The following is a 16,125-nucleotide window of genomic DNA, read 5'->3' as shown; positions in this document are numbered from 1 at the left end:
CACCACTGGTGATCGTCGAGGGGACACAATAGTGCACGGTACATCCAAACCGTCATCGAACCCATCGTTCTACCATTCCTAGACCGGCAAGGGAACTTGCTGTTCCAACAGGACAATGCACGTCCTGTATCCCGTGCCACCCAACGTGCTCTAGAAGGTGTAAGTCAACTACCCTGGCCAGCAAGATCTCCGGATCTGTCCCCCATTGAGCATGTTTGGGACTGGATGAAGTGTCGTCTCACGCGGTCTGCACATCCAGCACGAACGCTGGTCCAACTGGGGCGCCAGGTGGAAATGGCATGGCAAGCCGTTCCACAGGACTACATCCAGCATCTCTACGATCGTCTCCATGGGAGAATAGCAGCCTGCATTGCTGCGAAAGGTGGATATACACTGTACTAGTGCCAACATTGTGCATGGTCTGTTGCCTGTGTCTATGTGCCTGTGGTTCTGTCAGTGTAATCATGTGATGTATCTGACCCCAGGAATGTGTCAATAAAGTTTCCCCTTCCTGGGACAATGAATTCACGGTGTTCTTATTTCAGTTTACAGGAGTGTAGTTGCGACTTTAGACATTTGGCTGACAGGAGGGGAACGTGACATCCTTACCCAGTGCTGGGGTAACACCAGTGGCGGGCTGGCTTTACCTACCACACTGTTCTGTAGTCGTGAGGTTCTGTGGTGTTCGCACTGCATTAATAAAAACAATGCAGTGTATCTGAACACGAGATTATAAGCAAAAGTATCATCCAATAACACGTTCACTGGCTGGGAAGATAACGTTCTGCTGCAAAACATTCTTCGGAATTCGACAACAGTAATGGACGAAACACCACACTCCTCTGCTGAGATGCATAAAGCTCCAACAATGCAGGGGAGACAAGTGGATATTTTGCTCTGGGTTCAAACAGCTGTTCCTTAAGATAAAGCTGAACGTAGCATGTATAAGGCGAAGTTAGTGTAACTTGTAATGCTGTACAAGCCAAAATCTCACACTACCAGGTCGACGAACTGGCTAATGGTAAAGGGAGTAGTTTAATCAGACTTCCTCCTTATCATGCACATTTAAATCCGACAGAGAACATGGGTTTAAGTGAAAAGTAATGCGACAAAAAACCACAAGAAGTTTATGTTCACTGAGGTTGAAATACTGACAAAAGAACCCACTTCAAGTGGTACATGGCAGGATTAGGCTTGAGGTGTCAGCCATAACAAGAAGATAGTAGAGGAGACGTTGATTCATGAAGAACTGTGATAAGTTTTGAAAAATGTGTCTTCTCTTGTTGCCATATTAAAATATGCTTCTTTTGCCAAAACACAGCAGAGTTTAGAAATATTCATCTCATTAACATTCTAATATATACCAGTAACAGCGTCACAAAGAAGCCCTTTGCTTGCAAAAATGGATGTAGGAGATTTTTTTATCTTGTGTATATAGTTGAGAATATGTAGAATACAAGTTTTCGATCTTCAAAACCCTCAGGACAACCTTTTCTGCCAGAAAAAGCACGAAATTTTGCCACTTTTCCAGATTTCCTCCAATTAATCGAAAATTATGCATCCGACTGAAAATTTATCATTACAAAAATGAAAGTGCATTAAATTATTCTTTGAATGACTGTTAAATGTCAAAATCTGTGCAGCCGTTTGGCCACAGTCAGTTGTCAAATTTCGGTCATTTCTTCCCAACTTGGTTCGAAAGCCGGCTCCAACGCCTTAGCTTAGAAAGAGCCACTCCAAATTTAAAATATCAAGTTATTAAAGTTGTAGAGCATGAAATTTCATGTTACAAAAGCATCAAGTTTCTCAGTTTTCGACAATATTAATCGTCTTGGGGTTCAAACGGAACAACAGCATCTATTTTATAAGGTTTAAGTGTGCCTGGGACTTTAATTTGCCAGCAGTGTGTAGTCATTCGAGTCAGGTATCTTTTAATTCAAGTTTCATCACTTTATCAACAATATTTCGCTTTGCGTAGGGAAATCTGCTAAGGTTCTCCCAATGGGCATCAATTTCCTAACCACAACAAAAGCAATGTTTATTAAAATCAAATACCTTCTCGTATGATCGAAGATTTGAAGCTGGCTGGAGTTGAAGTGCACAGTTCTTGTCGGAAGAAGCACAAAAATGCTAACATGATTAGATCGTCTTTGACAATATAAATAAACAAAATGCGCTGCAAATTTACTCCCAAGAGATCGTCATATTGGAAGACTGAATGGATGCTGCTGAATTCAACAAATTTACATCTGAAGGCTACTTCACCATCAGGTGAAGTGTTAAATTTTAGTGTGGTATATGGTCTGATACGACGATAGAGCAAACTTTAATGAGGACAATGAAAGCGAAAGGTGGCTCAATTCACCGATGGGGGTTTTCAGATTCTTTGCTCTTAAAGTGGACTCTAGGGATGGAAACCTTACAGGAGATTTGTAAAAAATTTAAAAATTCTCTGGTATATAAGAAGAAACAAGCGAGCAACATGTAGATTCAAGAGCCTCACGCACAGATGGAAATGTAGCAGACAATGACAATCTCAATAACTGGTTGTTAAAACATCCATCTTTTCCAAAATGTAATGATTATGTCAATAAACAGTGGAGTAATTGGTGATGAATGGGTGAACTTTCATGAGTTATTAGTAGAGGAAATCAAACGGATCACCTGAATGAAAAGAGAGAACTTGAGGAACATCTCATTTCAACACAACACCAAGATGCCTTACCACACTTGCATCCTGCACTACGGCACTCAAGATAGGGAAGAGGAGGATTTATACCATTAACTCATTAACATTGTCTTACAGACTATGTGTTACCAAGCAATCTGATAAAGATTTGAAGTTCTGTTCCTCATTTGAACTTTCTCCATCCCCCATGTCGTTGTTCACAGAAGATGGTCTCAATAAGGGTACCAAATCATATCGCTATGATGCATTCACACCTCTCCAACAGATGAAGTACCCAAAATAAAAAGCCTTGATGTGAATGGAGGTCACCTGCTCCATAAGGTTGCTTGGCACATCAAAGAAAAGTTTGGAATCATCTGTATGAAATATTTTGAGGACAGAGATATTAAAATGGAACAGATAGAAGAAGTTGCGGATTCATTAATTGTCAAAACGGCTATTTCCCAAGTTGCTGAGTCTGACAGTGTGGCAGTCGTGAGTGAGTGCAGTCACTTGCTTGTTCTCCTAATGGGTCGACAAAACAACTACAACAATTTGTGCTTCCATAAACAGGGAAGAGGGAAAGTAAGCTGGAGTGTGGTACTCCAGTAATTCTTTCACTTTGTATCCTGAATCTGCTTTTTCAGTTATGCCTTACAAGACGCGCTACCACATCTTCTACTTTTTTTGGCGAATGAAACAGGAAATTAATAAGCCTTGTGGAGCAACAGCCACACATCAAAGTGCAAGGTGCTGAATTCTTTAACACCTTAGTCTCTCGAGAAGTTATAGCACAGGTAGGAGAACAGCTGACGTTTGCACTGTTGTGGAGTTCCAACTGTGTAACTTTCTACGAGCTTTTCGTAAAATCTTCCAGAAAAAAATCTCCCAAACTCGAACGGCTACTGGCAGCATCGGACGCAGCAAGGCGCCACTCATTGCGATCCTACCATGAGGTGCAATCTTGGCTGGGGAAGAAAACTGAACCATGCCAGCTGGGCTGGAAGGAAAACTTATCACGCTTGTTTCCCATGGTGATGAGGAAAGATGTGGTAGCACTCAAGGTACTGAAGATGGTTTCCTGCACTTGCAAAACAGGATGCACAGCAATACGTGGATGTCGCAAATATGGACAGAATTACTCCTCGACATGCATACTGTTGTGGGTTATCTTGCGTGAATGCCCCAAAAATTGTGTTCCACGAGGGTGAGGAAGGGATCGAAGATAACTTACAGAACAAGTAAGTGGTGAAGGTGACATAATGGATCCTGAAGATCGGACAGTGGACCGGTAACTGCCGCAGTCTCCCAAACTACCTCGATAGAATTGAGATTTGTCACAATGTGAATCACTGTTATTTAAATTCTGCTTTCTTAAATACTCTCATGCCCTTTTATTTGTTCATTTGTACACACTTGTGTATTACTCGTACATAAACACATATTGGCCATTACTACGTACTTGGTTATCATTTTAGTAACCCACTGCCACCAATAAAGTGATGGATAAAAATGAATAAAAATAGACACGAATGAAGAAACATGAAAAGATGTACATAGAAATATATATGTGCTCATTAGAGAGCCGTCTTCCCACTGGAAATTCATTTCATTGAATAAATTTGCTTGAAGAAAAAAAAAGAGACCTTTGGTTTCAATAGTATGAACACTTTATGGTGAGTAAAACTGCAAAACTAGATGCTTTCATAACATGAAATTTCATGCTCTACAACTTTGATGACGTTTACCATTTGGAGTAGGCATTTTTGAGTTACAGGAGCTGAAGACGACTTTTTAGACCAGTTGCTAAAAATGAACGAACTTTGACAACTTACTGCAGCCAGATGGGTACACCGACATTGGCATTTACGTAATCATTCGATGTAAAATTTAATGCTCCTTCATTTTGGTAATAGTTAAATTCTCAGTAGGATGCATAGTGACCGAGTAATAGGTGAAAACCCGAGAAATGTAGCAAAAGTTTGTGGTTTTCTGTCCACAGAAATTGTCCTGAGGGTTTTGGAGGTCGAAAACGTGGATTCTACATGCTCTCAACTATATGCACAAGATGAAAATTCTATCTCAGCTTTTGCAACCAAAAGCACCCCATTACTGGACTAATACAATTGAAATTGCGGCAGAATAACGACATAGTGGATTATTAAACTAACAACTAAGTGCAAGTTAGGTCAATAGTCTTGTGACTGGCAAGACAGCCAAGCCACTAGGAGGAAGCCGAAAGGCACGCGTTTAAGCTCACGCAGGCTGGCGTGAGGTCTGCAACAGTTAAAGGAGTTGAGTCTAGTAAAAAAGGTACATAGCTGCTGGAATACTTAACTTTGATCCATAATTGGTGAACATCGGTCGGACGGTACATGCATCACAAGATAAATAGCAAATGATAATGGCGCCTTGCTAAGTCGTAGCAAATGACGTAGCTGAAGGCTATGCTAACTATCGTCTCGGCAAATGAGAGCGTAATTTGTCAGTGAACCATCGCTAGCAAAGTCAGATGTACAACTGGGGCGAGTGCTAGGACGTCTCTCTAGACTTGCCGTGTTGCGGCGCTCGGTCTGCAATCACTGATAGTGGCGACACGCGGGTCCGACGTATACTACCGGACCGCGGCCGATTTAAAGGCTACCACCTAGCAAGTGTGGTGTCTGGCGCTGACACCACAAATAGTTTGTGGAACAGCCGAGTCTCAGTATAGAGATAAACTTGTAACATCTTTGCTTGTACTGTTACAAAACCTACAGCATTCTCGTTCACAAGTTATCTATGGTTCTCAATAATTACATTATTTCATTGAAAAAGCCTGGAGTCCCTCGAATGTCGAGGCAGAAATGGAGGTTTCACATATTAATCATATGCCAAAACGCTCTCGTGCTATCATTTGCTGAAATCTTGTTTCGGTATCAGAGACCATTTATGAGGTACGAGGAAATTTTGAATACGTCGTTCTAGTTTCTCACTGACACACGAGTTCGTGATGGAGAGATTTAAATACATTCTATTTTCTCGAGATTGGAAACAGACAGCGATATACTTGCAAGTTTAAAGAATGATTCAATATATTATCTACATTTAATACACAATAACATGTAATCTGACATGAACCAAACGCAGATTCATAGCGGTACCTACTTTTCACTGCAGACTACGAATTTCTTGCATAGATTACCTACTAGCAAAATATCACAATAATATGACCATTAACGAAATGCTAGGTCGTTCATCATGAAGCTGGCGAATTAAGCTATAAGATGCGCGAGAATGACAGTTTATTACCGAATAGATTCTTTAAAATCGTTTCAGAAAGATCGCAGATTGGCTGGCTTGAGCGGTAGTTAGCGAGCCTGACTGGTTCTGCGCCGAGTAGGTCTGTACTGGCATTACACTGTGATCACCTGCTCACCCGCCCAGCACACACTGGCAGACTGCACTTCCCTCCACTCGTTCCATACTGAACTGTTGAGAGTCGCAACTTATTGTAAACGAACTTCAGCTTCAGGTTTCCATAGTGTAAATTTACCACAGTTTTCAGCGATTGAATTTTCATAAATATAATAATTAAACAAACTCGATATTTTGCCTACAAACTTTCTTTTACACAAATTGTTACTGGAAATCAGTCTTTGTACTGATTGTTTTGTATCCTACAAATAGAAAGAAATAGACAAGCATTTAGCGGTCTAAATCATGTGTTTGGTGAGGAAACGTGTCTGTATACAGTCATCGTCACGTCGGCAAACGTTTAGTTCTGAGTAATTAAGTATATAACATTATATGTGTACTATCGTTTTCTATATGTAGTGCCATAATTGCTGGAAGGTCACATTTGATTTGATTTCATCTTTTGCTATATTTCAACATGCCAGGAAGAAGAAACTGGCAAGAGTAGGTGAGAGTGCTCGATTACAAAATGAGTAAAAAATGATTTAATGGTCCCTTCTGACTAGATGAAAGTGTCTAACATTACGGTATCAGTTGAGTGAATTACTTCTTGTATCATCGACAGCCGCTTGTCGAAATAAGCCGCCACATTCCCACGAAGTTCCAGAATTCCTGCAGATCTGTGTCAGTTCCTTCAGCAATAGGGAATACATGCCATCAACTTCCACCCTTTTTCCCAGCCTGGTTTGATCCCCACAATATCTGCCTTGTGGTCATCATTATACTGCCCTAACCCTATGAGTGACAAATACTGCCCGTCCAGTAGACCCAAAAACAACTGCATCCTCCAAGTGCATAATGATGTAACAATGCAGTTCATACAAACATATTCTTGTGATTCCATATGTCATAGCTTGAAACAAACAGTTAAGCCGATAATTCAGAACAGAAATAATATAGTTCGATTATAGTTACATAAGAGAACAACAATTACATAATACATAATAATAACAAGAAATAGAAGCAATTACTTAATAAATAGAAACTTCTAGTTCTCAGACATTTTTAATTTGAATGAACACCTTTACAAGAAATCAGACAGCCCACTTCAAGATTTGCACATAATCTGGTGTGAACGCCAGGACTTACACCAGGACTACTCTGTCTGCATGATGTAATCAAGTGACATTAACCAGCAGTTCCAAACATGTACGCTTGGGGCTCTGCTGCATAGGCCTAGGACTACATCTTAGGTACATCATGTAATACAGGCTTAAAACCATACGGGCTACAAGCGACGACTTCAAGTGACAACAAGTGCAAGACAGTTTTTGACAATGTTTATTTCCAGTGATGAAGCCAAGTTTTGTGTGTCTCAAAAGGTGAATCATACACATAAGATTATAGAAAAAATTCGTGGTTCACCTAACATTAACGTCTTTTGTGCCACGTCCTCTTCAAAAGTTTACAGACTACTTTTCTTCCTGGAGAAAACCATGCCTGATTTCGTGTACCTACACACACTGCAGCTGTGGCTTATGCCAGAATTACAGCAAGCACGTGAAGGGTTCATTTTGCAACTACAAAATGCTCCACCTTACTTTCTTTCAGACATTTATGATTATCTCAAGGCCGAACTGCCTCAGTGTCGAAATGCACATGGTTCCCATTGTGACCCTCTTCTCCAGTGGCCCCCCACAGTCACCTGTCTTAGCTTCATATGATTTCTTCTTATGGGGTTAAGTCAAAGATCACCATATTCCTGCTTCCATTGCCACTTAATTTGGAAGAGTTGAAAGGAAGGACTAATATGGTCGCTGACAATGTAATTGGTAATATAGATAGAAACTGCCTAGGACAGATTTAAAAGCACAGAGAACATAACGTTATGGCATAAAACAGAAAATTCAGTTTCCAGTTCTTCAGAAGGATGAGAAACGCACTGAACTCTTCCTGGGACTGACATTAAAGAACGCAAAAAACCGATTTAAAAAAATGGATTGGGCCTGTATGCCACACAGTGACAAAAATTTCTCTGTATTCCTATCTGATAGTAAATACATAGCACATGATATGTATATCTGACACTGAAAAATTTCACACGAGTATTAGTCATGAGCAGCATGACACCAGTAAATGATGTACTCTAGAATTAGACAACCTTAGGGTACTGCTAATTATTTTGAGCAGCTTGAGCTAATAAGAAGAGACTAACATATTTTTATTCTTTCATTTTTCTACAGTGCGTTTGTGGAGAAAGACGTGTTGCCCTGAGTGGCATGTGGCAGAGACCAAGTGAACTAGTTGTGATATGTTTACCACAAGCAGCCAGAGATGCTAAACAGCACTATGAATTTTGAGTCAAAAGGTTCCAACATGTCCTTCACTCTTTATGTAAATGCAAACAGTGGTATAAATGTGCACTCTTGCTATACATTATGAATTTTAACAACTGACAAGCATCAAAAGAGTGCTGTGTAGACAAATGTCGCAAGGTGCATTTTACCTGTGTATGTTTTTACTTGCGACAATTCTATTTGTAATGAACTTTTTGTCAAACCAGTGTGGAATGTGCAATCCGATCTCCACTCAAGTGTGCACATCACATGAGTGATGAATGCACAATGGAACATGATGTAGACTCGAACAAGTTTTCAAAGATCTGAAGGTGACAATCTTAGCTGTTGAAACCAGTCAATAAGAAACTGTTTGGATCGAAATCTTGCCTATAGACTATTTCTTTGAAGTACATAGAGATCGCTGATTCTCATTTCTCATTATAAAAAAATTCAGAGAAGTTATATGCCAGTTTAAGCTTAGGGAACAGATGTATAATGAGCAGGCTGGTGGAAATATGGGATGAAATATCACAAAGGTGCCATCAGAAAACAAATTTTGTGAACAAACAAAACAAAAATTTTGTACAGCTGCTTGATATGTATTTATGTAGAGATCTATAACTGGCTGTAGTACCTTCCCAGTATAAGGAAACTTTTGAAATTGGAGTCTTTTTAATTGACATTAGCAAATTAGAATAAAAAGTGATTGACGAACTTTTGTCATAGACTTTCTTCTACCAGTATGAAGCTTACAGTAGACGCTCAAGTTAACACAACACACAGACTTGGAGAGGAACAAAGCACAAACTGAATGTGACTTTACCTTCTGGATTCTTTTCTCGACTTTATTTCTAAACTAATTTTTAATAAAAATGTGAAAATAAGCAGTTAAATATTCATCTAATGCACTTCGCACATTTCTTTAACACAATTATTTTCTTACAACATCATAATGTTTTCTGTCATTGTTAGCACTTTTTTAAAAAGGACATTTAAGCTTCATTTGTCTTCTTATTTTTTTTCCTGAGGATCGGAGTTCCATGTGACTTTTCAATATTAATATTACATTACTTGTAACAATTATTAACAAAAGGTTTACATGAAGTAATTGTATTTTGAATGCTATTAATCGCTTCCTGAAGCAAAATTAAATCAATCCAAGAATAACAATAATTACCAACTGATGAAACTGTTTCTGTTATGCCACTTGCTGTGGCGTCACTTTGGTTGCAAGTCACTCCTGCACCCCACATCAGTTAAATAAGAGCAAATATTGAAGTTACTCTATAACGAATTTGGAATTATGCTTCGTGCAAGTGCACTTAAAGACACTCTAATACAATTCATTTGCATTGTTAAAAACTACACTTAATCTCTGTAATCTCGTTCATTTCCTATATTAAAGAGTATACTTAATCTGAAGTTATACTGTCACCAGAAACCTCCTTACTTCCTTCCTCAAATCCATTAGGTCAGTGTCTAACGCTTTGTACTCTGTAATGGAGACATAGGGCATCTGTGTACACTCATATTTAAATCGCCACCACTTGGTGGCGAGCGTGCCATGGGGAATTGCACAAGCCTCTTTGTGGAAACAATAAGGTCACTGACCAACAATTTGGATATACATTAAAACAAGAAGTGCACTTTCATGCAAGCATATTTACATAACCATTACAAACCAAAACTTTTCATTGTTTGATATTTTTTGAATCTCTTCAGGGTGGTCTGTTTCCGCTATCATTTTACTTGAATCGTTTACAAATGAATCACTGTCATTATAAAGACTATTGTCATGGAAATCGTTGTTGTTCTAGTTTTCACTTTAAGATTTCTGTACAAGCTCTACATTATCTACCTCAGAAAGGAATGTATATGAAGAATTAGCCATTTCACACCAACTTACTTGAACTTTGTAATTACAACTTTTCTCTCAACATTATGGCTATAGTTCGACACTGAGTTAACACAGACTTCCCTAAATGGGAAGCAGCCAGGTTCGAGAATGGGCCATGTAAGAGCTATGAAAAGCAATATTTGGAATATCGATCGCCACTGGCCATTGGAGTGGGAAGGATTGAGAGCATTGAAGCTGCCAGCCCTAAAATCCGAATATACTGCCAATACTGTATTTAGTTTCACCATTTGTAGAAATGAGTGAGCTAATGTGAAACTAAAAATCACCTTCCATTAACTATCCAATAATACTTGCTTACTCAGACAGAAATCTTAACTGTGCATCATATAATGGGACAGCATAAACAATATAAATTAACAATGATGTGCCCACAACTGCAGTGGCCAAACGTTTCATTGCTAGCAACCCTAAATGTAGAAATTAAATATTATATTCCTGTTAATGTGCACATCATATAGTCACAGTCAGGGCACATGCTGTTTGGAATAAAAACACGCATGATGTTGTCAAAGTTACTTGGTGCTTACGAATAATGAAAAAATGCTCCACATCTTTTTTTTTTTTTGGCTTAAGTACGGTAACATTATTATTGTGATCAGACTTTCACAACTGTCTCTCTGCATTTCAAAGAATATATAGGATATTTTTCAACATGCACACAAAATTAACTAATAATTTCTTTTAGTAGGCTATAATATAACTTATTTACAACCATACAGTTGCAACATAATTTTCAGAAATAAGTCTGTATTGGTGCCAGTTGGACTGGCAGGCACACCACTTCCAGTGTCTGTAGCACAACAAACAGTACTAAAACCGACACTTTTTGTTGAGATCTTTGATATAGTCTGAAACTGAATCTGCATACTATCCTAATACACAGGTATAAATATCAAAGCTACCAATACTGCATACTAGCTTCAGAAGCACTGAAACCATAATGGCAATTGCTCGATTTACTTCTAACACTAATTAGTGTGGGTGAATGAAAGTGGTGCCAAATAGTTAAAACGACTTTATCTTTTATGACATAACTAAAAGTGGCTTCAATTGAGTGATGCCACAGTAATCGGGGTGCTGCAATTTCTGCATAGTTACACAGTTTTCTATATGGCGTCTGCGACAATTGAAATTGTTGAGGCAGGTATTATGTAGTAGTATACAGCGTGGCATTCGAATAATTAATTACACATGAAAGAAAATGCAAAGGATACCTAAACGGATTTCAGGCAGGAATAAAATGGAAATCACACATTCACCTTTAAAAGAATTACCATTCAAACCTGAAAATTGTTTTATAAATCATTTCTGAATTACAAAAACAAATTTAGAGTACTTCTTGAATCAAGTATCAAGCTCCATTTAAAGATGAGGAACACAAATTTTGGACGCAAACCCAGTTTGCCTGAAACTGAAGGTGATAGATACTGGCATGTAAGCGTTATAGTGCCTCCACAGTATCCTCAAAAATACATTTTTGGGGTGCTTACATGAGATGCTGGATGATGTTTACAGACGTAGCAATCATAATAAAATTTCTATCTGTGTACCACTTTCGAATAACAAGAACAAATGTTGCATAGTTGTAGAGCTGCGTATCGGACACCATTTAAAAATCCGATACTCATATTAAAGATGCATTATAAGTTCGAGTGAAACTGCAAATGACACTTCGATATTTGACATGTGGCATTTACCTGTCATCTCTCCAATATTTATATCATGTCCCCAAATACAAATTTTTAAATTATTGCATGTTCTGTTCCATGTTGTGTACTATGACCAGAGGATACAATTGAGAGCTAATATTTTTTCATCGTTGCACCCAATGGCAGTTAAAAATGACAAAACAATAATGTTACTCTATAATAAATTTTGTAGATATGCTTTGTTCAAGTGCACTATAATATAATTGAACATTGAATATCCATGTTCCTGTATTAAAAGCTAGAGTCAAGTTGAAAGTAAATTGCCTACAGTAACCTTATTTACTTCCTTTCTGAAATTCACTGGATAGATGCTCAAATTTATGTCGCCAGTACTATGATCTGAATACATTTGCCAATATTGTGTTGACGTTCAACATTTGTAGAATTCAGTGATCTGTAGTGAAACTACAAATCCCCTTCCACTAATTACACAATGACACATGCTTACACACAACCAGAACCTACCCATGTGCGTGATAGCACAGATATGATACATTTCCACCACATAGATTAACCATTTTTGCTCATATCTGCAATCTCAAAAAACTTTAGCTATGAACAACTTCGAAAGTAGGAGGTTGATATATGCTCCAACTGAAATAATTTAACTAAAAACATACATATCATGTTGTAAGAATTGCTTGGTACTCACCTTGTACACAACCTATAGAATGATACCACACTTTATATCTTCTTGTTGTCTCACTGGCTAAGCAGAGTAATAACAGTATTTCTACCCAACTTTCTCAGATTTTCACAACATATTTTGAAGAAAATACAGATTCTTTTTCTAACAAAAAAAAAAAGCAAACACCATCCAAACAGGCCTTGAAGGTTCAATAGTACTGACTGGCCACCATGTCATCCTCAATCTTTAGGCATCATCAGATGGGGATATGGAGGAGCACATGGTGAGTACACCACTCTCCCAGCCATTGTCAATTTCCGTGAGCAGCTTTTGTAGACACATAAAATAAAATAACAGGTTTCTAGAGTACAATTTTTTTCATGTAGTGCCAAACATTTTCAGCAAACAATCTTTTTAGGTGCCAGATAAATCTGTACACACGCCACTCTTCGAAGATTTTAACTATTTGTTATGTTCATTGATTTAGACATAGTGATTAATTCTTATTTTGGCTTTTGGCACAAATAAATGACAACTGTAGACAATTTCCCGTGTACCTACATCAACATCTATGCTCTGTAGGCCAGCCTGAAGTCAATGGTACAGGGTATGTCCAAATACCAGTTATTAGTGTTTCTTCCCATTTCATTCCCTTGGAACATGGGAAGCATGACTGTTTGAACGCCTCTGCATGTGCTGTAATTAATCTAATCTTTCCCTCACTATACCTATGTGATTTATACATAAGGGGTTATAATATATTCGCATAGTCATCATTCAAAGTCGGTTTTCGATACTTTGTTAGTAATCTTTCTTAGGATAGTTTATGTCTGTCTTCAAATTCTGCAGTTCAGCTTCTTCAGCATCTCTGTGACATTTTCACAAAGCTCAAACAAACCTGTGTCCATTTGTGCTGCCCTTCTCTGTATACTTTCAATATCCCCTGTTAGCCCTTTCTGGCACAGGTCACACACACTTGAACAATATGCTAGAACCAATCACATGACTGATTTGTAAAAAATTTCCTTTGTAGACTGATTGCACTTCCCCAGTATTTTACCAATAAACTGGAGTCTACTTTCTGCTTTTGCACCGACTGAGCCACCTCATATCCCTACAAAGGGTTATACCCAGGTATTTGTATAGCTCGCCTCATTGGTATTATAGTCATAGGATACTACACTTTTTCATGTTGAAGTGCACAGTGTTATGTTTCTGATTATTTAAAGCAAATTGTCAGTTATTACAGGCCTTTGAAATCTTATCACGATCTGGCTGAAAATTTACACAGTTCTTTCAGACAGTACTTCATTATGGATGACTGCATCATCTGCAAAAAGTCTCAAGTTACTGTTAATATTGTATGCAAGGTCATTAATATATGCTATGAACAGCAAGAGCCTAACACACTTCCCTGGGGCACATCTGAAGTTATTACTACATGTAACGACGACTCTCCATCCAAAATAACATGCTGCATCCTCCCTACCAAAATTCCTCAATCCAGTCGCAAAGTTCAATATGAATGTACTTTTGATAACAAGCACAGGTGTGGTACTGAGTCAGATGCTTTTCGAAAATCAATAAATACTGAATCTACCTGACTGCCTTGATCCAAAGATTTTAGAATGTCATGTGAGAAAAGAATGAGTTGGGATTCACATGACTGATATTTTCGGAATCCTTGCTGGCTGGCACGGAGGAGGTAATTCTGTTCGAGATACCTCATAATGTTTGGGCTCAGAGTATGTTCTAAGATCCTAAACCAAATGGATGTCAAGGATTCTGGACTGTAACTTTGTGGATTACTTCTACTATCATCTTATAGATGGACGTGACCTGTGCTTTCTTCAAACTACTAGGCACCATGTTTTGTTTGAGACATCTGTGACGGAGTTTAGTTAGAAGGGAGGCTAACTTAGCGTAAATTCGGTGTAGAATCTGACAGGGATTCCATTGGGCCCTCGAGCTTTACTCAAGTGTAACGATTTCAGTGGTTTATCAGCACCACTGACACTAGTACTTACTTCCTCCATCTTTTCAGTGTTATGAGGACTAAATTGGGACATTCCTCCTGGGTTTTTCTTTGAAATGGAAAATCTGAAAACAGAGTTAAGCATTTCAGATTTTGCTTTGCTACACTCAGTTTCAGTTTCTGTTTCCTTCGCTAGGGACCGGACAGTAACTTTTGTGACACTAACAATCTTTACATAAAACCAGAATTGCTTTGGGGTTTGTGAAATATCATTTGACAACAATGCCCGGCAATTCCTGCCCATCAGTACGTGAGGTCTGCCTGGTCTCGGTTTATCTATGTTTATTCCTGTTTCAGAAAAACTCTTAAACTGTATTTTCAGGAACACTGTTTTTACACAGTAAGTGAATATCTAAATGTTTGAATGTAATTTAAGTGACATAATGACATTGTATTGTATATTCTGTAAATGTATAACAAGCTGCACAGGACATCAAAGAAATTAACAACATGTACTGTTACAGAAAACCCTTAAACTATATTTTCAGGAACACTGTTTCTAAACAATAAGTGAATATTTAATTGTTTGAATGTAATTTAAGTGATAAATGTCATTGTATTCGTATACTCTGTAAATGCATATAAAAGTGTCAATGTATCTGCAAAAATCACTGTATCCAAACTGACAACATCCATACATTGCAAAATGTCTACGGATGGCTAATCAAATAAATAAATAAATAAATAAATAAATAAATAAAGCTCCACGTCAGAGTCACAGCATCGATATCGACGTGGGCAGCTGACAGAACATTTGACAATATTCTGCTGCGGCAGTCATTGAAAGCCTCACACATTGATCTCTTGACAGACAAATGCGTTTTATTCAGCAATTCTCTAGCTACAGCTCTATGCTTTGTTTTACATCTATGACACAGTAGCCTCTATTTCTTTAGCTGTTTCTTTACAGTAACTGTATACTGTAGAGATTGCCTCCCATTATGAACTGTTCTACTGGGTACATATCTGTCCAGTGCATGCTTAACAATTCTTTTAAACTTGAGCCAGCATTCCTCTACATACTGCTGCCCTGTGCTTAAACTTTCAGTTCCTCATTAAGATACGACACTACTAATTTTTTATCTACTTTACTGAATACACACACACACAGATATATGCTTGTTTCAGTTATTCTTTGTACTCTGTTAGTCATTTGCTGCCACAACCATATCAAGTTCACTGATGTGGACATCCTCAAAGAGGTCAGGTCTATTTGTTGCCGTTAGTAACAATATATTTTCATCATGAGTGAGGTTCCTAACTGTCTGTTCTAGTTAGTTTTCAAAGAAGGCAACGGAACCGATGACCTCACTGTTTGGTCTCCTCCCCCAAATTAACCAACAAACGACTTTAATTTTTTTCCTAGCAGATATGCAGCTCTGATTCCAAGAATGTTAGAACGACCTCCGTGGTAGGTTCTTTCTTCCGCATT

This window comes from Schistocerca nitens, chromosome 11 (assembly GCF_023898315.1).
Source record: "Schistocerca nitens isolate TAMUIC-IGC-003100 chromosome 11, iqSchNite1.1, whole genome shotgun sequence".
Taxonomy (NCBI): domain Eukaryota; kingdom Metazoa; phylum Arthropoda; class Insecta; order Orthoptera; family Acrididae; genus Schistocerca; species Schistocerca nitens.
The sequence above is the reverse complement of the archived record's forward strand: the minus strand, read 5'-3'. Positions refer to the sequence as shown.